The sequence below is a fragment of the Alligator mississippiensis genome, chromosome 8 (genome assembly GCF_030867095.1).
Source record: "Alligator mississippiensis isolate rAllMis1 chromosome 8, rAllMis1, whole genome shotgun sequence".
NCBI classification, from domain to species: Eukaryota; Metazoa; Chordata; order Crocodylia; family Alligatoridae; genus Alligator; species Alligator mississippiensis.
In genome coordinates, this window is record NC_081831.1 from 39042850 (window position 1) to 39068555 (window position 25706).

Sequence of the window (25706 nt, forward strand, 5' to 3'; positions counted from 1 at the left end):
AGCCTGTCCATGCTGATCAACCTGGCCAGGTCAGGCGTGTCACATTAATCTGTGTGTGTTTGTATGACTGATTTGGTTACTGGAGGAACCCAGCCCCATTGAAACGGAGTCCTGCAAGTTAGCTCCATTGGGGGTGAGCACTTGCAGAAGGGAGAGATACAGCTCCGTATAGAAACACAAGTAACACAAGCAGCACATTGACAGGATTACCAAGACCCTAGAAACGTATCCCTTAAATGAGCACACCGTAAAGTAATGGGCAAATCTGGTAACAACAAGATCATCGGGTCCAGCCTCCCTGCACTTGGGCAGGAATGACTGCTGGAGTCAGATGATCCCAGAAAGATGGGCATCAAGACACTTTTGAAGATTGCCAGGGTAGGTAACTGTACCATCTCTGCGGGGACTGTGTTCCAGACCCTTGGCACGCAAATTATAAAGAAGTTTTTCCTTTTGTTCCATCTGAAGCAATCTTCAATCAGTTTGTGCCCTTTGTTTCTTGTCTTTCCTTGGTGAACAGATGCTCCCCCAGGCCTTGATGTGTGCCCCTAATATACTTATAGGCTGCCACCAAGTCCCTTCTGAGTTGTCTCTTCTCCAGGCTGAACAGTCCCAAGTCTTTCAGCTTCTCCTTGTATGACCTGCTCTCCAGACCTCTAATAATCTGCGTGGCCCTCCTTTGGACTCTGTGAAGCTTCTCCACATCCTTGCTGAAGCGCGACTCCCAGAACTGGATGCAGTACTCCAGCTGCGGTCTCACCAAGGCTGAGTAGAGTAGGAGGATGACATCCTTAGTCTTGTTTGAGATGCATTGGTAGGTAGATGTGTGACAGTGTTTGTTTTGCTGTGCCAGCTACGGCATCGCATTGGTGGTTCATGTTCATTCTGTGATCTGTCATGACCCCCAGGGTTCTTTCAGTTGTGATCCTGGCAAGCGATGTGCTGCCAAGCCTGTATGTTGCAGATTATTTCTCCCCCAAATGGAGCACTTAACCTGATGCTGTTTAACACAGAGAAATTTAATTATCCACCCACCTTGCAAGCCTGCACATGTTGGCCTGTATCGCTAGCCTGTCCTCGAGCATGACGTCACTCCCCCATGATTTGGTGTCATCCACGAGCCTTGTCAGTACACTTTTAATACACACATCCAAATCATTGATGAACATGTTTAAAAGCACTGGTCCAAGTACTGAACCCTGAGGGATGCCACTGGTTACCTTCCACCATCTAGACTCTGTTCCACCTATCACTACTCTCTGGGTTCTACCTCAGAAGCCAATTACTTTGTCACCAGACCATAAGTCAAGGCCGCGTTTTCCCAATTTTACCATGAGGACATCATGGTAGACCAAATCAAAGGCCTTTTTGAAGTCCAAGTATATGACATCAACCTCACTTCCCTTATCCAGGTGGCAAGTTACCTAATTGTAGAAGGAAATGAGGTTGGTCAGGCATGACCTGCCCGCAATGAAGCCATGTTCACCATCCCCTAGAATACTGCCTTCTGTTAGCCTAGCAATAATGGGTTCTTTGATATTTTTTTTCCAGGATTTTACCAGGGATTGAGGTTGAACTGATTGGCCTGTAATTCCTTGGGTACTCATTTCTCCATCTCTTGAAGATATCATCTGGGACCTCTCCTGAGCACCATAAATCCTCAAATAACATTGTGTGACCTATGGCAAAGCTGTCATCCAGTTCTTTCAGCACTCTCGGATGTAGTTCATCTGGTCCTTCTGACTTGTAGATATTCAGCCTCTCCAGGTGATGCCCCACAAGATCTTCACCAACTATGGTGGGGTGATCACCTCCACCTTGATCATCTTGTATCCCGTTGAGCAGGCTAACACCCTTTGACTAGTGAAATACTGATGCAAAGTATTCATTTAGGAGTTCAGTTTTCTCCTGTGTGTCGATTAGCAGTTGTCCCATCTTGTTCATTAGAGACAGTATGCTTCTCTTATTCCCCCCACCCCCGACTTTCTACACATCTAAAGAAGGACTTTTTGTTGTCCTTGATTCCAGTTGCCGATTTATATTTGGTTTCTGCCTTTGCTTTCCTAATTCACTCCCTACAGGTGTGGCCTATTGCTGAGTACTCCTCTTTGGTGGTAATTTCTTACTTCCATCCCTTATAAGGTTCTCTTTTCAATATCAGGAGGTCTATGACTTCTCTATTGAACTAAGAGGGTCTCCCGGCCCTTTTGCTGCCTTTCTTTTGAAAAGGAATGGACTTTCTTTGTGCTCCTAGGATTGCTTCAAGGAATGACCACTCTTCTTGTACTCCCTTCCCCATTGGACCATGATCCCGCAGGGCCTCACCAACCAATCTCCTAAGCTTGTGGAAGTCAGCTTTCCTAAAATCAAGAATTTGTACCCTACTGACTGATTCTCTATCCACTGTAAGACAGGGTAAAGTGATTATCTCATGGTCACTGTCACCTAGTTTTCCTTCAATCCTCAGGTTGCTCACTAGATTGTTTCCTTTGGCCGGAACCAAATCTAGGAGTGTCTTGCCCCTGGTTGGCCTATAGAATTCTTGAGTCAGATGGGGCTCTTCAGTGCGAGTAAGGAAGCTTTGTAAGTGATCAGATCTTTCTCAGTGCTCATCTAATGAGATGTCAGGGTAGTTGAAGTCACCCATGATGACCATGCTCTGAGAGCATGCAGCCTGTGCCAGTTTTCTAGAGAATTCCTGGTCAAGCTCTTCCTCTTGGTTTGGAGATCTGTAGTAAATTCCTACAGTCAAATTCCCCTCCCCATGCTCTCCCCATATCTTGACCCAGAGGGTCTCAAGTCGCCCTTCTTTATTGCCAATATCTGCTTCTAGGGAGGCGTACTGTTTCTTCTCATAGAAAGCAACTCCTCCACCCTTCTTCCCAACACAATCCCTCCTATACAAGGTGTAGCCCTCTATACCTGTGGTCTAATCATAGGTGGAGTCCCATCTGGTCTCTGTAATCCTGATGAGATTGTATTGCTTATTGGTTAGCAGGAGGCCCTGTTCCTCCTGCTTGTTCCCCATGCTCCCAGCATTTGTGTACAGGCAACTAAGCCTGCCATTGGAAGCCCTAGGCTTCCCAGTGTGCTGCAGAAAATCCTGTCCTTCAGCTGGTGTCAGAATATACTTTTTATTGTTCCCTCGTTTGCTGGTTCCATGGTTGCCATTTCTTGGGCTTGTACTAATAGTTGTTTGCCCATTACACCTGTGTGAAGTGGCTAGTATTAACTTTGGATTCGGATTTGGCCGATCCGGGGAACAGTGATTCAATTCAGTGATTGGAATCACTGTCCTGTTTTGATTTGGCCAAATCTGATTCGGAGATTCGACTGCTGCCGAATCTCCAAATCTCTGAATCAACCAGGCCCATCCCCCACCCACTTTCCCAGTATGGCAATGGCAGCCCCGCCTGCCTCAGCTCCCAGCACTTTGAAAAAAAAAAGCCCTGACTCAGTGGGTGCTGCTCAGTGGGGGGGCATTCCCTGGCCCACACTGCATGGGAGGCTCTGCACAAGCCCCCTGATCCCCCTTGCTCCCCCAGTCCCCCTATGGGTGCCTCACCCAGGCCAGCTACAGCCTTTTAAGAAAAAAAAACCCCAAAAAACCCATTCCTGCCAGGAGGGGGGCAATCCCCACAGTGCCTCATGCCTCATGGGGAGTTCTGCATGAGCCCCTGAAGCCCTGCGGCTGCTGCAGGAGCGGTGAGTCCTGGGGATTCTCTCGGGTTTTTTTTTTTCTTAAAGGGCTGGAGCTGGCCTAGGCAGGGCACCTGTGGGGAGGCTGGGGGTGTGGGGAGGGAATTGGAGGGCTTGTGCAGAGCCCTCCATGCAGCGTGGGGCAGTGGGTGGCACCATGGATCACCCCCACCCCCCCTCCTGCTCAGCAGCACCCAGTGAGCACCGGGGCTTTTTTTTAAAGTACTGAGCTGGGGCAGGTGGGGCACCTGTGAAGGATGGGGCTTGGGAGCAGGTTGGGGTCAGGGGGGCTGGCAGGGGTCCCCCCAGACTCCCCTCCCCCACGCCCTACTTACCAGCTTGGAGTCAGCTACGGCTCTCTGCTGCAGCCACCAGGGACTGCCCGAATCATCAGAGCTCTCCAAATCTGTTCCAAAGATTCAGAGAGCTTTGAATTGATTCAGACCTTTTAATTGGTCCCCTGATTTGATTCAGATTCGGAGATTCAGCCACCAAATCGGGCTGAATCTCCTCCGAATTGAATCACCACCCAAAGCTTCACGCAACCCTACTGCCCATCCCCTGGCAATCTCAGTTTAAAGCTCTACCCAGGAGGTCCACCATTCTTGCCAAGAAAAGCTCCTTCCCCTTTGGTCCCAATCCCAGAAGACACCTAGAACCCCCTATTTCTGCACCCACATTCCTGCACTGTTGGGGGTCATTGTTTCATTGAATGTTTCCCTTCCATCCCCAGACACTGCTTGCCGCATCTCTGTTCGGGTCTCTGTTTCCATATCGCTACAAGTCCTTGTTTTCCCGTGGCTATCCCCCCATGCTTCACCTGCAAAATTCAAATCCACATACTAACCATCCAAGATCCCCCCACCAGGCCAACAAGGGACCCTGCCCTTCTGACTAGACATACCTTACCCACCCTGGGAGACAGGATCAGAAAGCCACTTCATTATCACCACCCCCTCTCCAAACAAGGTGCTGGAATTCCCCGAGTGCTTATAATATGTGCATGAATCAACACTCTGTGAATTTCTTATTTTTTCACGTGCATATTGGGAATTGAGTTCATGTGACCAGTGGCAGGTAACACAAAACTCTACAACTCTTGGTTCAGAGATGATACCTTTTATTAGACCAACTGAGAAATCACAAAAAAACAAAATTTTTTTCTACCAACTTTCAGGCACACGTGCCCTTCCTCAGGCTCAGGGAAAATTAAAGATGGTAAAAAGTCCCCATAGATAGAAAATAAACTTCATTTTGCACAGAGGAAGCTGAAGGTGAAAGTCTGTTCCTTTGGGTCCATGAGTGTGTCTTTGTGAGTTGCTCTTTGGTGTGCAGATAAGGCAGAATTCCTCCCCAGCGGTAGGTAATGCATTGTAATGTCATTGGTGCAGTTCACCCCCATACACACAAAGCAAAGGAAAACCTGTAGACCTCAGCCCTGTCCAGCTCTTCCATCCCCTACCATCACCGCAGCCTGCCCACCTCCACTAAAGACTATGTACTTATGAGACAGACAGAAATGTTGCAGTGAAATTTTTTATTTTATTTATGGAAACACTCAACAATAACTGCTGAATGGTTTAGCATTTAGAAAGGTTGAAGAGCAAGAGGGAGCAGCTTATTGGGACATCATGGCCAGCGCAAGGGAATTCCTTGACCTGGCCATACAGTGCCATCAGGATATTGTGGAAAGCTGGTGAATAGAGGGCACGTTTAGAAAGGAGCTCCTTAAGATGCATGACCCAACCCCCATTTGTGAGCTGCCCCCTGCCCTTCCCTCAGGACCACCCATGTGACATCCACTGTGCATGCCCCTATCTGTGATCAGCCCCCACCATAGCAAAAATCTCAGCACCAGCCACAGTGCCTGAAAACGAGGGGTGCCCCTACTCTACCAAGACAAAGAGTGCCACTACGCTCTAGTGACAAAGGAGAGGGTGAGGTAGAGGGAGCACTGAGAGGAAAGAAGAGCCAATGACGGGTGATGGTTTTTAGTTGTTAGTGCTGTTGCTTCTGTAGGAAATCAAAGTGGTCATGGTGTTCTTTGGTTACTGATAAAATAAATGCTTTGGTGAAATTAAAATGATTTTTTGTCCATGTCTATCTGCTGTAATGGGAAGATATGCAGCAACATGGGTTGTGGGGAGTGAGGTAAGCCAAACCAAAGAAAACCAGGCTTTTTTCAGACACATTGCACTAATGAAAGAGGACACGCCTACCTCTGGAGTGAGGGTGGGGAGGGGATGTTTGCCTAAAATGTGGGTACCACAGGGTACAGCAGTAATGCGTAATTGGGAGTGCTGCACAGTGCTCATATTATTTCCTTCAAGTGCATGCTGCTTCTCAGTACTCCCCAGCCACCCTGCCTTTGACCCCAGACTAATTTGCGCTAAACTAAAACAGTGGCTTTACTGGCCAGTCAATGAAAGGGTAGTACTTTACCCATCATTCCACTTATAACCCAACCTCCCGTATCTAATCACCATAAGATGGGATCGCAGAATTATTTGAGAAATGAACTAACTTATTAACAATCACTCCACAGACCCACAGATGTTATAGGTCACGAACAAGATGGTTTATTTATAAAGGAAACTTGCACACATACCACTGTTGTTAAAATCACTTATAAACAATAACACCAATAACATGAGGAGTTAAAACACTTATTAACAATAATGCCAGGGAAACAACCAACATGAGGAGTTTATTCCAGAGGAGGGAGGGGGGTGAACTTTATTCAAACAGGATTGAGGTAAGACCTTGGCTTTCCGGAGAGGCCAGAACCTTCCAGAACTGTTTCAATCCACTAAGGACTAAACTATGAGGGAAGGGTGATACTTACTTAAAAGGGTAGGGAGGCTGCTACACTTGTACCAAGCATACCCAGTGGGAAAATACTGGGGAGCCAACCTCTTCCTATCACAGTCCCTGGGAGTGTTCCAGTGGTGGAGGAGGCCTCCTTAGTCCCTGGAGACCAGGCTGGAACTCCACACCTCTGATCCTCGATCAGCTCGAAGACGCACACACTACATTCATGGACACTCTCACTATATTACCTCTAGCTTTCTCTCTCTGTCTATCAGTCTTGGGTCACAGGTATATCCATTCAGTCACAAACACACCCAGATGCAGACACACACCCAACTCCGCCCACACAGACCTTTATATATCACTGTTGCACACGGCACCCTTTACCTATAGCACACGGCACCATCCCTGCAACACTGTTACAGGCAGGGTCTCAGGTGATGACCTAATCCTTTCAAGAACAAATTGGAGCATGATCTACTTGGCAGCATCTCTATACAGTATACGGACCATGACACAGGTCTCATCTTTGCTAGTACACACCCGAGGGAGGACCTTGGGGAGGTGGGGGCATTCAAGGCCTGGGCTTTTATTCTTGTGAGCAGAGAAAGACACAGCAGCCAAACCGAGGCTGGGTGGTGGTGGGCTGGCTCAGAATGTTGTTAATGCAGGAAGCAGTAATTGGGTGGGTGCTGTACAGTGCACATAATATTTCCTCTAAGTGCATGCAGCTTCTTTGCGATCAGGAGTTCAGCTGGTGATTGACTGCAGAGAAGAACAAAGCAAATTCAAAAACAGGCCCGCAGGCAGGCTTGACTAACTAATAATTGCCACTACTGAAAGGCAGGCATGCCCATCAGTGGCTTATGCAAGCCCCTCATCCTACAAGCCAGCAAACCCCCTCCTCCCACCCTCTTACACACAGGGAATGTGAAGTTAAGAATCGAACAAAGTAAATAGAAACCTTTATTTACACACCAAATTTTAATCATAATTAAACAAACAACAGAACAGCTTTTATAATATAACAATGAATAATTACTACAACAGAGGAATTTCTTTGTACTACCATAATCATGCATGATTCATGAAAAAAAAACACAACAATCTAAGCAATAATCATTTTTAACTAAAAGACCTTGGCTCTAAGGTGGACTTTCTGAGCTTGACTGTGAACTGGTGGATGGCAGAGGGTGGATCTATGCTGGCCTGCCACACTCCCAGGCAGGAGCGGGGCTGATGACCAGTAGGCATAAAATCATTGCAAGGAGAGCCTGGCCATTATTTGCCAGTCCTGGGTCTGGGAATGCCTCCTGTACTCGGAGTGATTCCTGTCAGACTGGATGGCCATCAATCTGTCCATAGCCAGCTGGATGTGTCTCACCATCTCATGCAGCCAATGCTTACAGTCCCTGAGGGCATTCACGATCCTGTCCATGTGTGCATTTACGGCAGCCTGCATGTCCTCAGCAGTGGCATTGCAAGTGGAACTGAAAATCAATAAATGCAGAAAATAGTGAATTAAGGACTAGGGCTGTGTGAAGCTTCGGTCCCTGATACGATTCAGTGGAGATTCGGCCTGATTCAGTGGCTGAATCTCTGAATCAAATCAGAGGACCTTTAATCTCAGTGAATCAAATCGGAACCGTCTGAATCAATTTGGAGAGATTCAGAAAGATTTGGTGATTCAGACATAGACACCGCTTTAACTGTGTTTTCTACATACCTCTAGGTAGCAGGTGGCTCGTGAATGCTGTGATGGTGGGCTCAGGGAGTGTCCCACAGGAGTGTTGGGGGGTCCCCAGCATGCTCCCCAGCAGACTCGGAAGTGGACTGGAAGTACTTCCACTCCACTTCTGGATTAATTGCCAAGCATGTGCGGGGGCCTCCCACACTCCTATGAGACACCTCTATCTGCCCCAGCATCACAGCGTTCATGAGCTGCACTGGTACCTCAAGGTATGTAGAAAAAACATTTAAAGCTGTGTCTATGTCCGAATGGCTGATTCTCTGAATCAGCATCGAATCTTTAGATTCGGATTCAACTGAATCGAATCAGGGACAGTGATCCAAATCAACTAATCGAATCACTGTCCCCGATTTAGGGCAAATCTGAATCGAATAGGGCCTGCTTTGCACACCCCTATTAAGGACTCTTAGCGCTATAAAAAAATGCACTCAGTGAATCTTGTGAGTGGATAAGAAGTGATCAGCACAAAATGACTGAGAAGGGGTGCCTAGTCATGGGTGGTAGCAGGCCCTGAGGCAAGTGCCCACCTGCTTTGGCCACCAATGTGCTTCCCTGCTGTATATTGCCCTGTACATCTCTGCACTGCCCACTAACTCCCAGGGTGTTTAAAGCACTGTCCTGTCCCATCCCCCCTCCCCTTCTTCACCTCACAGCCCAGCCTAATCACAGCTATCAGTTCAGGTGACAGGTGACTTAAAGGGTCCCCTGGGCTTCACATACTGGGTGTGGAGGTCGAGCTCCACAGTCTATCCTTCTCAGAAGCAGCAGGTGACATGTCCAGGAGCCTGCCACTATCTTTTCCACTGGAGCCCCCCATGAGTTGCAGTGGTGGTTGGCAATGTCTCAGCAGGCAAGGGTGCCCTGGAGGCCACTGTCCTTGGGCATTCATGGCCAGCCAGTGCCTCCATTAGTGGCTGAAAGTATCTGTAATGGGCCATATCATGTAGTGGGGTGCTCTGCCACAGTGCTCTGGTGACATCCCTATGGAAAGTAGGCCACAGCATCTTTGCCTTGACATGTCACTGGACCGCCATCCTGTTGTGCCCCTGCTCACCCATCCTAATTACAACATCAAGGTTGATGTGTCAGCTGGCCCACAGGCTGCAGATGAATTGGCGCATGACCTCAGGGTCCCCAAGCACCCGCATCAGGCTCTTTGTTTTGGTGAAGGTCCAATTGGACCTAGACATACGTGCCCTGGTCTGCTCCATTTGCCCCCTAACATCAGATATCTCATATCAATAAGTGGTACTCAGGGGAGCTGTGCAGTCAGTTTATAAGTCTTGAGGTGACAGGGCCAAGGGAAGTTTACCCCCTGTGGCAGGTCAGTAGGGGGTGCTCCTGTGCTGAGCCACCCACCTCACTGCGCCCGACACCTTCCAGGTTCTGAGTGCCTCCCTTGGGGTACCTCACCTCTGGCTGACCCCCTTCCTGGAGCACACCTGCTAGCTTGGGGGCAATGCTGCCACCACCCAGTGTGGACTGATCTGGGACCTGCGCCCTCTGAGAAACAAAGGCCTATTAGTCCTCGAGGGTACTTGACCCACTGTAAGAATTTGCGGTGCTTCCCTCAGACTGAAGCACAAGCAGTGGTCTCCCTTAGTCAGCTTTACCACGGGGATCCCAAAGCGTAATCTAGACCCTTTCCCAATAAGTCTCCCACGCTAGGTACAAAGGAGAACTTTATTGGTTACAAGGAGTAGGTTTGGAATAGAGTACAGGGTAGAGCAACATCAGAGAAATCCCTTAGAGCAAAGTGGCATGGTAGCCTTTGATTATGCATCTGTGTTACTGCAAGCTACATATCTAGTTAGATCTCTCGTAGTTTACTCATGAGTATCATCCAGAGACAGGTGGAGATTCCCTCTGGAAGGCAAACAGTTAATTGATCATGAGGTTCAAGAGAGAGAGCGAGTTTCAGATGGTCCAGCTTCTCTCTGTGAGTTTTCATCATGGCTACCACATGTGCTCCTGGGCAGTCCTTAACTTATATAGACCTTATTACCTCATTTATCTGATCCAATGAAGGCCAGCAACTGTTGGCTACGAGCCAACCAATTTGAAATGCATCACTCATTGCAAGGTAGACTGGCAGGGTCTTTAGCCCCCTCCCAGTCATATTGGCATTGCTTAGAACAATAAGTGGCTTAAGCCCCTCACCCAGGTATGTGATGCCAATCATGAGGGCAGCGGGAGCAGGTTTCCCACATTCCTCAGGAATGTATACAGTTCAGGTTACAACTCAGGGTTACAGGTGTCTGCCCTCTGCAATGACCATGGTAACCAATTGTCAGATAGCAGAGTTTTAGGGAGAGACAGAGATGGCATTCTTCTGCACACCCCTCCCACCCTGTTGTTGCTGGGCAAAGTTTGGACATCAGACATGCTGGCACCAAGGAGGGTCAAGGCAGGAAGTGGGTCTCTGCTCCAGTGGCAGCTTTGTATCTTATGGGCATACTTGTTCTGGATGTCTTTTAGACCTGCTAGGTATTTTAGCCCTTTGTATGCCATGACATAGTAGTAGGCTACCCAGTGAACCATGTACTAAGAGTTAGGCCCTTGATGGGCACCCACAGGCTCCCTGTTGAGGCATGGCACAACAGCAGGCTACCCAGTGACCCATGTGTCAAGACACCACTTGCAGGCTTACAGAACTCCGCTTGTTGGGTTTATGTAAAACCATCGAGTGAATTAGTGGCAAAAGGGTGCCCGTTACACCACAGCCAGCCAAAAAGGGATGGTTTAGAAGTGCAGAGTGGAGGGGAGTAGGGCACCTCACAGCTGTTGCTGGGCAAAGTCTGGGGATTTTTGCTGGGCATGCAAAAGCTATGCCCTGTGACTTTTGCAAGTTTTCTTGCCAGTCAGTGGCATTCAGCAGGGCTCCCCCTTGGCCTGCCAAGGGTGTCCTAAAACATTCATTTCACACAAATACCTGCAAATTGTGACACTTGGTGGACAAGGGGGCTCACTACACAAAAACTGTAGCAACACCCAATGGACAAAGGGAGTCACCACATGTCATTCAGTGAATTACCATTCACACGGGACAAATTAATGGCTGCACCATTCTAAATTGTGTCATTGCAAGCTAAGCTACATCAGGATGGGGATTAGTTTATGATGAGGCAAACTCATTTAAATCACCAAAAACTTGTGTACATGTAAAGTGTGATGCCAATAAGTCATGCAAAAGGGCAATTTTCATCACATGCACAAGTGCCCACAGGTACTAACTTAATGCACCATAATTGGCACTACTGTACATCAGCACAGATTAATCTACTCCACATAAGCACATGAGCATGGATTTTGCCTGCCATGCTAATGCACAGCAGAATTAGTCATTTGCATATTAAGCATTTCATGTAGACATGCCCATTATGTATTTAAACTATACCATCCCAAAAGCTCCCTACTCCCCTGCCCCCTGCTGCATTTGCTACCAATCTGAGCTTTTTAGCTAAACAGGCATTTGTTTTAATAGACGGTTATTACTTGAGTGTTTACTTCATCCTCACCAAAAAAGGATAAAAATGAAAATGATGTTTTTTTATTTACTTATAACAGAGACAGCGTGGGAGCTAATGTTCTGTGTGAGCTTGTCTTAGGAACATCTGTCTCCACTGCTATAAACTCCTTATAAACACAATGAATAAAAATGACAGAGATACAGGAACAAAATCAGGGAGCTATTACTGGGCAATTTCCCTGCACTGGCAAGTATCATTTGGATGTATTTTAACCATTCTAGATTCTTGGGATGCCATTACACTGGGGCATTGTATTTAACTTGATGAAGCACAGGTCAAGAAATGCTGCTTCTGCTTAGAAATCATTAGGAGCAGCTTGATTCTGACACAGTGTTGCTGCAACTTTTCTCATTAAGATTATACAAATACAACCTGAAATCCCTCAGCACCTGGACAATATTTGAATATTTATGACAAGGACTTGTTGGGCCTAATTTTGTTCCTCATTTTCCTGAGTCTGCTACACCCTTAGCTGCCTTGCAGAGCTGAACGTGAGTATAGCAGTGGTTCTGGCCAGTTCTACTACACTGCTGCATAAGCACTGAAGCCTCCTCTTTTCTCCTGTGTAGCTGATCACTCCAGATGTGGCATAGTCTTGGCTGCTTGAGATTGTAGGTCAACGAGGGAGGAGTTTAGTCTTCGTGGCTGTGTCATGGCCTACAGAAAAGACCACGCTCTGGCTTTACTTTCTGAACCTGATTCTACACAGCGTTAAGCACATCTACATGAGACGCTTTGCTCAAGATTAAAGAAAATTACTATGCAGTAAGCACATGGTCTACATGTTCAGATGCTTACTGGGTGCATTTACACATGATGCTACATCACAGTAGCTGCAAGCTACATCACTGGCTTATTATGGTGACATAGCGTTAGTGGGCATGAGCCATGACACAGACACTACTGCACAATAGCAATGAGCTACTGCACAGTAGTGCATTGGTACTGCATAGTAGCATGGGAAAAAATCCCATGCGGCATTGGGACTGCACAGTAACACCAGTTACTGCGCAGTCCAGTGCACGTGAAGACACAGCCACTCCTCAGTAATTTGCTGTAATCATGAGTAAAGTTACTACCTGTAAATAATAATAGCAGATTTACTCACAATTACTTACTGTGCCATACAGCACGTGTAGACGACTAACCAGGAGCAAATGTGCTCACAGTCAACCAGGCGGCAGGGTTGGGAGATTGCGTCCTGCCCTCGGGAGCTGCCAGCTGCCAGGTCAGGTTCTGCCACCAAAGCCTGAGTGGGGCCAATGTCCTCCTGCCCTGGCAGCAGGGAGCTCAGAAATATCACAGAAATATATACAGAAATATCACAAGATAAAAAAAGAAAAAATAGCAGAAAAACAAAACCAAAGCATCACAGAATGCCTAAACATGAAGGAAAGCTAAGAGATCATTATGGAGCAGGGTACTGGCTAGAAAAGAGGTTTGGCATACTGAGAAAGGAATGTCTCCTATTGTTTGATTCCTACCATGTTCAGGGAAGCAGGACTTTGTCCATTCATTGTAAATAAACAGGACCAGCAGCAGATCCTAGAACGGGCCAAGGGAACTGTAACTGCTGGCCCCAACTTTGACTGTGATGTGTAATTGTAGTGAGCTCTGAGCTCACTGCCCAGCCAGCTTGGGCTCCTGCTGAACCTCTGCATGAGCAGTGAGCTATGACCTCACCAGCTAATCGGGTAGGATGTAGCCAATGCCTTTGATTTCACATGGCTGTAGAGCCCAACAGGTGAATTTGTTCTTCTCTTCCCTCTTGCTCCCTTGTAAATTCAGGAGCAAGGAAAAAGATGTGCGGAAGTGGCAGCATTCACCCCCCTGGACTTTGGAGCTGCACAAAAGCAGCAGCTCTGGGCAGTTCCTGTGCCGAGAGCTCACATGCAGCACAGTCAAATGTGGGATTATGACTGTGCTGCTCCATACCCTGTGGATCCACCCCTAAACAGGACTGCAACAACATAATATATGCATCCATCACCAATTTCTCCTCCACAGGCCCTGAATATTTGTTAATAGCTTGGGTCTAAAAAGAGAACTAAGGGCACCATGGCCTCATTGTGCTAGAAGCATTGGAACCACACAGCAAGGCATCATCCTGACCGAGAGATTTAGTGCTAATCCTATTCTACCTAAATCTAATCCTCAGGTCTTTTAGCAAGTCATCTGTCAGACCCAAGAAGGAAGTTTATTCTTTGCATGAATGCTGCCTTCTTCTTCTTTTTTTGCTGATGATACCAAAATTTTGGGTGAGGTGGGCACGCTGGTAGGAAGGGAAAGACTGCAGAAAGACCTGGATAGGTTGCAGGGGTGGGGTAACAAAAACAGGATGCGTTTCAATACGGACAGGCGCAGGGTGCTGCACTTGGGCAGTAGTAACCGGCAGTACACTTATAAGATGGGAAACTCCTTTCTTGAGAGCATGGAGGCAGAAAGGGATTTTGGAGTCATTATTGTATTGACTCCAAGATGAACATGAGCCGACAATACGAGGTCACGGTTGGCAGGGCTAACCGGACCTTATAGTGCATCCACAGGTGCATCTCAAGTAGGACCAAGGAGGTGATCCTCCCCTTCTACGCAACACTGGTCAGGCCACAGCTGGAGTACTGTGTCCAGTTCTGGGCATGCCACTTCAAGAGGGATGTGGACAACATTGAGAGGGTCCAGAGGAGGGCCACCCCCATGATCCGGGGACAGGAGGGCAGACCCTACAATGAGAGGCTACGGGACCTGAACCTGTTCAGCCTTCACAAGAGGAGGCTGAGGGGGGACCTTGTGACCGTCTATAAACTCACTAGGGGGGACCAGAAGGGTTTGAGAGAGACCTTGTTTCCCCTAGCGCCCCCCGGGATAACAAGGAACAACGGCCACAAGTTGTTGGAAAGTAGGTTTAGATTAGACATCCGCAAGAACTACTTCACAGTCAGGGTGGCTAGGATTTGGACTTGCTTTTTGGCTCATACTCTTGGCAGATTGGCAAAGATTGACAGGTGAGTAGGGGTGAGGTTGCCTTCCTTTGTATTGTGGGACCTCATTCTTTCCCAAGGGTAGATCCAGGGTGGGGTGCAGTGATGCAGTTGCACCCCCTCCCCACAGCTTTGATTTTTGGTTCACGCAAAGTTCACAACCAACTGTCTGGGTGTGGCAGCAGCATTTCTAGTCAGGTACCAATGAAGGAGTCAGTTGATTTAATGTCTCATTTTAATCTATCTGATCCCTTCTAGACTCTTAATTCCACAGCTGTTAATGATCCTTGCTCCTTTTAATGGTTCCACTAATCAAGTTCTTTTTTGTTTGTTCTGCTGTCTGTTAGCTACTCCTGGTAATTTAGCCCAGTGGTTCTCAATCTTTTTTGTACCAGGACCCATTTGTAAACATTGATGGCCAGTCCCCACCCAATGCCCCACACTCCTGACCTGCTGCCCCGTCCCCAGCTGCCAGTGTTATATGTGATGATGCCCTGCAAAATCTGTTCCCTTCTTTTCAAAATCCTAGATCCACCAATGTTCTTTTCCTAGGATTTCCTGAGCAAACATTATAAGCTCAAAATGAGCTTATTTCATAAACAAATTGGAGAAATGTAATGGACTAGACAAAGCTACTACAAGGTGGATAGGCAACTAGTTCAATAGCCACAAGCAGGGGGTTTCAGCCTTTTTTAACAAGTGTACCCCTTTGGTCTCAAAAGTTTCAGTTCATGTACCCCTTTATATCTTTTTCTGGTTTGTTTGTTTGTTTGTTTTTTGGGGGGGGGAACAGATCAAGGCCCCCGTAGTGAGGGAGGGAGTATGGCTGGGGCAGGCACTGCATAGGCAGAGGGCAAAAAAATTATTGGGGAGGGCTGAGCACATGTGTGCTCACCTCCCAGCAGGTAAGTCTGCAGGGAAAGGGATGGGAGAGAAGAAGGGGCCATGGTGGGGCAGATTGAGGCCCCCTGTGGTACGGGAGGGAGCAGGGCACAGGCAGAAGCATGGCTGGGGTGAGTGGGGTCCTGGCTAAGCCAGATGTTGGGGCAACCCTGGGCCTCCGGTTGTCCCACCACCTGACACAGCTGGGGCCCCACTCACCCCAGCCCCTGTCCTGTTCCGTCCTTCACCGTGGGGGTCATCATTGACCACAAGATGAACATGAGCCTGCAGTGCGATGCTGTGGCTAGTAAAGCGACCAAAATGCTGGCTTGCATCCATAGATGCTTCTCAAGCAAATCCCGGGACATCATTCTCCCCTTGTACTCGGCCTTGATGAGGCCGCAGCTGGAGTACTGCGTCCAGTTTTGGGCTCCACAATTCAAAAAGGATGTGGAGAAGCTTGAGAGAGTCCAGAGAAGAGCCACGCGCATGATCAGAGGTCAGGGAAGCAGACCCTGCGATGACAGGCTGAGAGCCCTGGGGCTCTTTAGCCTGGAAAAGCGTAGGCTCAGGGGTGATCTGGTGGCCACCTATAAGTTTATCAGGGGTGACCACCAGTATCTGGGGGAATGTTTGTTCACCAGAGCGCCCCAAGGGATGACGACTAGGTTGAACGGTCATAAACTACTTCAAGACCGTTTCAGGCTGGACATAAGGAAGAATTTCTTTACTGTTTGGGCCCCCAAGGTCCGGAGGTGGTTCAAGCACCTACATTGAACACCTTCAAGAGCAAACTGGATGCTTATCTTGCTGGGATCCTATGACCCCAGCTGACTTCCTGCCCTTTGGGCAGGGGGCTGGACTCGATGATCTTCTGAGGTCCCTTCCAGCCCTAATGTCTATGAAATCTATGAAATCTTCCCCTCCTGGTGGTGAGGGAGGGAATGGAGCAGGGGCAGGGGTAAATCATTCACCCCTGCCCTGCTCCCCAGTGCACTGTGGGGATTATCCCATGATCCAGCCTGGCCGGGGGGTGAATGGGGCCCTGGCCAGGCTGAGTTGTGGGACAGTAGGAGCCTGGTGGCTCCTTCAGGGGCACGGGAAAGTGGCTCCCGCTGCTGCACACACCATGGGGGAGCTGCGGGGGGGCACATTTCTTGCATTGCTGCAGACAGCAGGAGATATATTGGCTTGAAGTTGCTGCAGTTTCATATCTATTTAGACTGGATATCAAGAAAAACCTCTTCACTATTAGAACAGTGCGGCAGTGGAATAGATTGCTTAGGGAAGATTTGGAATCCACATCTTCAGTTTCCCAGGTTACACAGCAGAACGGGGAGTGTCTGGTTTTTCCCAAAGTTCTGGGCTTTGCTGGTTGCCACATGGAGCCAGCAAGGGGTGGGATTGGGGGCAGGGTTGTATTGTTTTGTTTGCCTTCCTCAGAACCATTGGGTGTTGCCTGCAACAAATGCTGGAGATTTGGCTGGGGTGTACCAGTGCTCCTACTAGGACTAAAACCTAGAGATTCCTGGTTAAGGGGTCTTGCCCCTCCACTCAGGTCATACTGATTTCCACATTTGGAAACAGGAAGGAACTTTACCTCATGTTCAGATTGGTATGGATTCTGAGGAGTTTTGATTTCTCTGTAGTGAGGGACATAGCCCTCTTCCTTGAATCTTTCAAGAGCATTTTAACAACCCTCACAGCAAGAAGACACTGACAGCCATTGTTCCCCTGCTTTACCTGTGCCAGGTTGGGATGATCTTGGTATTTTTAGGCAATGTGCCTTGTAGTTGTGTGACAGAGTTGTTTGTGCAGTTTTAGGAATACGTTAAGTAAGGACTCGTATGGAATGCTTTGGACAGGAATGATCTTGCATCAAGCAGAGGGTTGGAGTAGATGAGCCCCAGAGGTACCTTCTAGCCCTAAGATTCTATGACTCTATAATAAACCTGTTGTTCCCTGGTGTTATAATGGCAGGGCTTTGGCAGTGTCCCCATTACCTCTGCTTTTCAGATGTTTCAGATATTGTTCTTTATAGTTCTGGATGAGGGTTAGATAATCGTGATTTGAGGGATTCTTTTGCTTACTGACTGCCTGCAGACACAAGGGACTGAATTTAATGTCCCTTCCACTCCTAGGATGAAGTGACATGTTACACTTAGACCATGCTAAATCTGTGGAATGTTAAACTGAGTTAAAATTAAAACATGCTCTGAGCAGTCACACTTTAAGGGTTAATACCATTTTTGCCTGCACAGCTCTGACTTGCCACTAGAGGGCTGGCAAGCAGGGGTATGGCTAGGAACCAGGAAATCTGGGCTGTATCCCTGTCTAATGGGGTAGTGCATCATTCTGCAATACTGGAGGATTGCAAATTGTTCATTTTATCTCCAGGTAGCAGCCTGAATTTACCCTAACTTGAACTAGGTTGCACAGTCCATTTAATCTTTATCTGAAGTGAGCACCCGAAGAGTGCTTAGCATGAGTTAATGAACTTTAATTAACAGATAGTCCTATTTTAAGTGCCCTTACTATGGTCTAAGTGTAGAATGCAACTTCACCCTTATATTCCTAAATTCCTATTCTTTGAGAAAATTAATGCACCACCTTTTGTAACACACCTTCATCTTAGCACAAGTGTGAATCATAAGAAGCAGAGAGCAGAAAGAGCCACCCATATTTTCCATTAACTGTTTTTCAGGGTGTTAAGAAGGCCAGAGCAGAATCACAGATAGGCAACTACATTTCCTATATAATGAATTAGGAGAGGTAGGCACCTATATGAGACTGGGATCCAGAGTCCAAAACTACTTCTTAGACTTAGGAATGGGGACCAGAATGACTTGTTGCTATAAGACATGGCTGAATGAAGAGATGCTGGTGGGGCTCACATATTTCATAGATTTCATAGATTTCATAGACATTAGGGCTGGAAGGGACCTCGGAAGATCATCGAGTCCAGCCCCCCGCCCAAAGGGCAGGACGTCAGCTGGGGTCATAGGATCCCAGCAAGATAAGCATCCAGTTTCATCTTGAAGGTGTTCAATGAAGGCGCTTGAACAACCTCCGGCGGCAGGCTGTTCCAGACCTTGGGGGCTCAGACAGTAAAGAAATTCTTCCTTATGTCCAGCCTGAAACGATCTTGTAGTAGTTTGTGACCATTCGTCCTCGTCATCCCTTGGGGCGCTCTGGTGAACAAACGTTCCCCTAGATACTGGTGATCACCCCTGATAAACTTGTAGGTGGCCATCAGATCACCCCTGAGCCTGCGCTTTTCCAGGCTAAAGAGCCCCAGGGCTCTCAGCCTGTCATCGTAGGGTCTGCTTCCCTGACCTCTGATCATGCGCGTGGCTCTTCTCTGGACTCTCTCAAGCTTCTCCACATCCTTTTTGAATTGTGGAGCCCAAAACTGGACGCAGTACTCCAGCTGCGGCCTCACTAAGGCCAAGTACAGGGGGAGAATGACGTCCCGGGATTTTCTTGAGAAGCATCTATGGATGCAAGCCAGCGTTTTGGTCGCTTTACTAGCCGCAGCATCGCATTGCAGGCTCGTGTTCATCTTGTGGTCAATGATGACCCCCAAGTCTCTTTCTTCCATAGTGCTAACCAACATAGCACTGCCGAGCCTATAAGGATGCTGCGGGTTTTTTTTCCCAAGGTAGAGAACCTTGCATTTATCGGCGTTGAACACCATCAGATTCTCATCCGCCCACTTGCTGAGCCTGTCCAGGTCAGCCTGGATCACCCGCCTGTCTTCTGGCGTGGATGCTTTGCCCCAAAGTTTGGTGTCATCGGCGAACTTGGCCAGTCCGCTTCTGACTCCAGTGTGTACATCGTTAATGAAGATGTTGAACAGTATGGGTCCAAGGACTGAGCCCTGGGGGACCCCACTGGTCACAGGACACCACAAAGAGTGACTTCCATCAATTACTACCCTCTGGGTCCGACCCCGGAGCCAATTTTCCAGCCAGTGGATCGTGGGGGACCCAAGGCGACAATTGGCCAGTTTCTCCAAGAGACGATCATGGGACACCAGATCGAAGGCTTTTTTGAAGTCAAGATATATGACATCAATCTCTTCTCCCTTGTCCAGGTGATAGGTCACCTAGTCATAGAAGGAAATGAGATTGGTCAAGCAAGACCTACCCGCAACAAACCCATGCTGGCTATCCCTTAAGATGTTGGCGTTGGCCAGTCCATTAAGGATGGCCTCCTTAATAAACTTTTCTAAGATCTTCCCCGGGATAGAAGTCAGGCTGATGGGCCTATAGTTAGCCGGATCCACTTTCCTCCCTTTCTTGAAGATAGGCACCACGTTGGCCTTCTTCTTCCAGTCTTCGGGCACTACACCAGAGCGCCAAGAGTTTTCAAAGATCCAAAGATTCATTATAAGCTTTTGGCTAGAATATTCAACTAGGAAGTCATAAACCTGATTTAAACACTCCTGTTACCCTGAAAAGGTTCAAACTCACCTCTCAGGAGAGAGAAGAGTACCTTAACCACCAGGCTACAAACTAGGATGGGCCAGGGGTACCTTCTACCACTCATCTTGGAGCTGACCATTGTGGAGAAAGAAATGCAAGGTTATGTGAACAGAAAGAGAGAACAAGAAAGGGTATCCTGGCTCTGTAATCCAGTGAACTGGGAATTTCCTTGGGAGGAGAGAGTTCTGAGTTCCAGCTTGCAGAGCAGTTAACATGCTGTAAATTCATACTCTGGCTTACCTGACAGGGCGTGCCTGTACCCTGAGGTGCCTGCAGTTTCTCAAGCACCTTTGGAGTTAGGCAGGGTTTGTTTGTTTTTTAAATGTAGACACTGGCTTCTGCCTAAGTCCACGTTAGCTACTTAAGTCTTTTTCTGTATTTGGAACTCTCCATCCAAGAAGACCTAAAGCAGACTAAATAGAGCCACAGGGCCCCACTCATAGGCCAGCATAAGAGGTGCTGATTTGTATGCGTCTTACCAGGGATGTGTTTTGTGCACTGCAGAGAGGAGTGGAGCAAGGGAGAATGGCAAGAGAGGAGGAGTAAATACAAGAAAAGAAAAGGACAAGAATGAGTTGAAAATAAAGACAACTGAAAAGGATCGTGAAGGGCTGGAGGAAGGAGGCTGACACCAGAGGGATAGGAAAATACTGGGAGGAGGTGGGGCAAACAACAAGCATAAGATAGTATCTGGACCTTGTGCAAAGTTCTGTACTTAGGATGAAACAATCCCATACACCAGGACAGGCTGGGGACTAACTGGCTAAGCAGCAGCTCTGCATAAAAGGACCTGGGGGTTACAGTGGAAAATAAATGGAATATGAACCAACAGTATGCCTTTGTTGCCTAGAAGGCTAACAGCATAGTGGGCTGCATTGGTAGGAGTGTTGCCAGCAGATCAAGGGAAGTGATTATTCCCCTCTATTCTGCACTAGTAAGGCCACATCTTCAGTACTGTGACGAGTTTTGCCCCGTCAGGATCCTACTTACATAGCCCCCAAGAATCTTTGCTACTCAAGCCCCGCCCTCGGTCTCTGGGTATAAGCTGTTTTGGCCTCAGTCAGCCCCTGACCGGCCTATTGTTTTCTCTTTCTATAGAGATGTATATATATATTTTGTTTATATCACCATAGGACCTCAGCCTGTCGGCTGATGTCAAATGAGCAGTCCCAACCAGAGGTCCACACACCCACATCCTCGCCTGCCATGACTTGGTGTTTATGGGAGTAGAATTATGTACCTGGGCGTGTAGTTCCAGTCAGTCGTCGTCCACCGTCCTATGTTCATGAGGGCTCCACCATCCCCTACACCCTCGTCCATTCCACCGGGCATTGAATCGTCTTCTTGTTACTGGTCCAGCCAGCAGGTTCTGACCCAGGGTCTCTGTCTTTATATTTAAAAAAAAAACAACAAGCGCTCCTGGCTTGGATTATTGTTCACCCAGCTTTTAACCAACAAAAGAAAAAAAATACTCTGTGAGGTCACTTTCTCCTTCACCTTATTCCAGTCTTTATGGTACCTCTTCATGAGCCTCCTATTAGGGTCATTATGGTACCTTCCACCAGGTCTACCCTTGATAATTTGTTCTTGCCCCGCTTTTAGGGTCTTTATGGTACCTTGCCTCTGCAGTGCCCTTCTATTAGGGTTTTTACGGTATTTTCTCCAGCCATCCTCTTCAGGCTGCCAGTGAGATCACAGTAAGTTTCTGGTGTTGCTATTTCACCAATTATTTTATCTAGGCCTCCTCTGGGGAGCTCCCTCTCTGCAGGAGCCTCCTGCTGGTTTTCCAGGCTGCTCTCAGGCTTTCCTGCAGCTTTGCTCCGTCCCGCTCCTCTTCTTCCGGTCCTGCGCTCCCCCTTCCTGCCTGCTCCGGGCTCCTCTTTATACTGGAGGTTGAATTCCCGGCCCCTCCTCTCCAGAAATACCGGGAGAAAGAGGATTTCTGCCGTGGCCTTTGGGGCTGGGGCCGCTGATTCTGTCTTTGGCCTGTGCTCCTTTGCCCCCTGTGGCTCTCTCTCTTCCTCACGCATCCCACCCTTCAAGACGCCGCTAGGCGTTTCTATCTCTCTTCTTACTTGGTTCTCCTTCAGGTTGCTGACTTCTTCTCCCTCCTCTTCTTCCTTCATCTTACTCAGGCCGTCTATGTCACACCAATATAGGAAATCAGCCACCGTATTCACTCTTCCTGGCCTGTACGCAACACAAAATCAAAACGGTTGAGAGCTAACGCCCACCGCATAATGTGAGTATTATCTGTTTTTGCGGTGTTCATCCATCTCAAGGGGGCATGATCTGTTATCAATTTAAATTCACGGCCCAGCAAGTAATAACGGAAATAGTCCACCCCCCAATGAATAGCAAGACATTCCCGATCCACTGTGGAGTACCTTTTCTCATGCTCATTCAATTTTTGGCTGGCATATGCCACCGGTCGCTCCACTCCTTCCACTTCCTGGGACAAAACAGCTCCCAGTGCGAATGCTGAGGTGTCAGTCTGCAAGGTGAAGGGCAGTGCAAAATTGGGAGTATGGAGTATTACATCTTGGCACAATGCCTGCTTGAGGTCTTCAAAGGCCTTCCATTGAACCAAGTCCCATGCAATTTGATGTGACTTCTTACCCTTTAATAGCCTTGACTAAGGGTGCCGCTACCTCTGCAAACTTGGGTATAAAACACCTGTAATAACTTGTGAGCCCTAAGAACGCTCTCATTTGTTTCTTGTTCCGAGGTGCCTGATACTCTCTAATAACTTGTACTTTATCGGCCAGGGGTCTCACACATCCTTGCCCTACCAAGAATCCTAAATTTAGTTTCCGTCTTCCCCAAAGCACACTTCTTTGGGTTGGCAGTCAGTCCTACTTGCTTTAGCTCCAGTAAGATGGCTCTTAAAGCCCTTAGGTGTTGTTCCCAGGATTCCGTATAAACTACAATGTCGTCAATATATGCCGATGCGTAACCTTGGTGCGGAGTGAACACCCAATTGATTAGCCTTTGAAAGGTGGCCACCACCACATTGAGTCCAAATGGCATTCTTTTACATTCAAAAAGCCCCCATGGGGTTCCGTAGACTGTCTTCGGTTGGTCTTCTGTTCTTAAGAGCACCTGCCAGTAGCCTTTTGATAAATCTAGAGTGGATATAAATTTTGCCTGTCCTATACGTTCCACTAATTCGCTCACGTGAGGCATTGGGAACACATCAAATTAGGTCATGACATTTAACTTGCAAAAATCTATGCATAATCGCAATATTCCATCAGGTTTTGGCACCGCTACCAATGGACTACGCCATGGGCTATGTGATGGAGTGATAATCCTTTGGGCTAACATCTTTTCTAACTCTTCTTTGATAGGTTGATATCTATGATAAGGGATCCTCCTCCATTTTTCCCGCACTATGTGACCCTCTTTGGTAATAATTTTATGTTCAACCCCTATAGCTTTCCCTGGACTTTCAGTGAAAACATCCGAGAAATCTTTGATTAATCTCTGTGTCTCTGCTGTTCTTCCTCTAGTTGGCTTCCAATGGGGACCTTGTTTGTGTCTCCTGGTTCGCTAGAATTTTCTGCAATCTGGTGCCCAAATTCCTCTGACTCTGGGTCAGGAGAGATCAGTAGGCCCTCAGGTTCATGCCATTCTTTAAGTAGATTTATGTGGAAAACCTGTTTTTCTCTCTTGGCTCCTGGATGGGATATCTCATAATCTACTGGCCCCATTCTTCTTAGCACCTTGAAAGGTCCTTGCCAACATGTTTAAAACTTGCTTGTCAAGCTGGGTAACAATGCCAACACCTTTTGATCCACTTTTAGCTCTCTCTCCTTAAAATGCACATTGTACCTCTCTTATTTGTTCTGTGCCTGCCCCAAATTCTCACATGCCACATCCCTCACCAACTGCAGGCATTCCTTTAAATCTCTCACATGCTCAGATGCCACTCTTCCTGTCTCTGGGTCCGCCTCCCAACCATCTCTCACAATACCTAATAAAATCCGGGGATGATGACCGTACATTAACTCAAACGGCGAATACCCTAACAATGCTTGTTAGGCATCTCTTTTTGCAAACAGCAAGGGTGGCACCAATAGGTTCCATTTCCTTGGTTCTACTTGTGCACATCTGCGCAACATCCCTTTTAATGTACCATTAAAACATTCAACCAGGCCATTCATTTGCGGGTGGTTCACCGCCATTTTTAAATGGTGGATCTGTAGAACTTTACACATTGAACTTAGCACTAGGGACATGAAATTGGATCCTTGGTCTGTAATGATCTCCTTTGGGATACCGACCCTCGCGACCCATTTCATAAGTTCTTCTGCTGCTCTAGGTCCTGTCACAGATCATAATGGGATAGCCTCCGGGAATCTAGTTGCATAATCTATCAACACTAAAATAAACTGGTGTCCCACTGCACTCCATGGTAAGGGGCCCACTACATCTAGGGCCACCCTGGCAAATGGCTCTCTGACTAAAGGCATCGGTTGCAATGGTACCTGGGTGGTTTATAATTGCTCACCTTTTGACATACCTCAGAGACTCGACAGAATCCTTCAATCTCCTCATACATATGGGGCCAAAAACATGATCTAGCTAGGCAAGCTTTGGTCTTAGTTTTGCCTAGCTGTCCCCCCAATGGGTTCCTATGAGCTAAGTGCAGGAGCTGCACTCTATAGGATCTTGGTATAATTAACTGTGACACCTCTTCTCCTTCAGTTTTACCTCTCTTAATCCTATACATTAACCCATTATGCATCTCACACAGCAGCACTTGCTTACTTTGTTCAGGGTGAATTACCTGTCGGTCTTGTTTCACTTGGTCTGTCTCCTGCAAAGCCCAAAGTTCCTCATCGTTCTATTAGGCCTCTCAGAATTGACTGCTATTGGCTAGTCCCTGTACATCCAGTTCCTCTTCCGTCTCTATATTTGCCCCTACTAGTCCTTCTTTAGTGTCCCTGGAGTTACAAAGCGATGCTATTACTTTGTAAATTTCTGGCCAGTCCCAACCTAATATCATGGGGTACAAAATTTCTTCCTCTAACCCCACAGGGATTCTTCTGCTGACCCCTTGCACTTGTAATTGTAATAATCACCGTTCATAATATGCCTTTTGCTTATGGAGGCAGACCATCTTCACACTGGCATACCTTGGTGTTTGTTTCCACGATATCAATGACAGTCGGACAAAGGATTGAGCACATCCTGTATCAACCGCTGCTTGCACCGACCGGCCTTCCACCCACATGGCCACCTCAGGTAAGTGTTGTATTTTGTCTGCCAAACTGTCCCCTACACTGCAATCCATCATTTCCATGTTGTGTTCTTCTCTCGTCCCTGCCCGAATGTCTGTGGGCTGTGCCTTGACTTCTCTTGGTCTTGGAGTTAGTCATGGGCCCCAGGAACACTCTCAAGCTATATGGTTTTATCTACCGCAGCTAAAACAGACCGGCCCTCATAGGCTTCCTTTCTTGTTTTCCCGGCTCTCTCTTTCGTCTTTGCAGTCTGCCTCCCGTGTATAACTCCCTCCTGCTCCTCTTGTACCTCGATCACAATTAATCTCTCCTTGAGCCATATC

General features: G+C 47.6%; 1 long non-coding RNA gene across 1 annotated transcript; it reads right to left on the minus strand.

Moving 5' to 3' along the window:
• Nucleotides 1-7369: 7369 nt before the first annotated feature.
• LOC132252141 (uncharacterized) lies at nt 7370-24092 on the minus strand. Its single transcript, XR_009463931.1, has 3 exons — nt 22213-24092; nt 21378-21524; nt 7370-8000 (listed from the first exon to the last, which is right to left on the minus strand). It is a non-coding gene; the product is annotated as an uncharacterized LOC132252141 (long non-coding RNA).
• Between the last annotated feature and the right edge of the window lie 1614 nt (nt 24093-25706).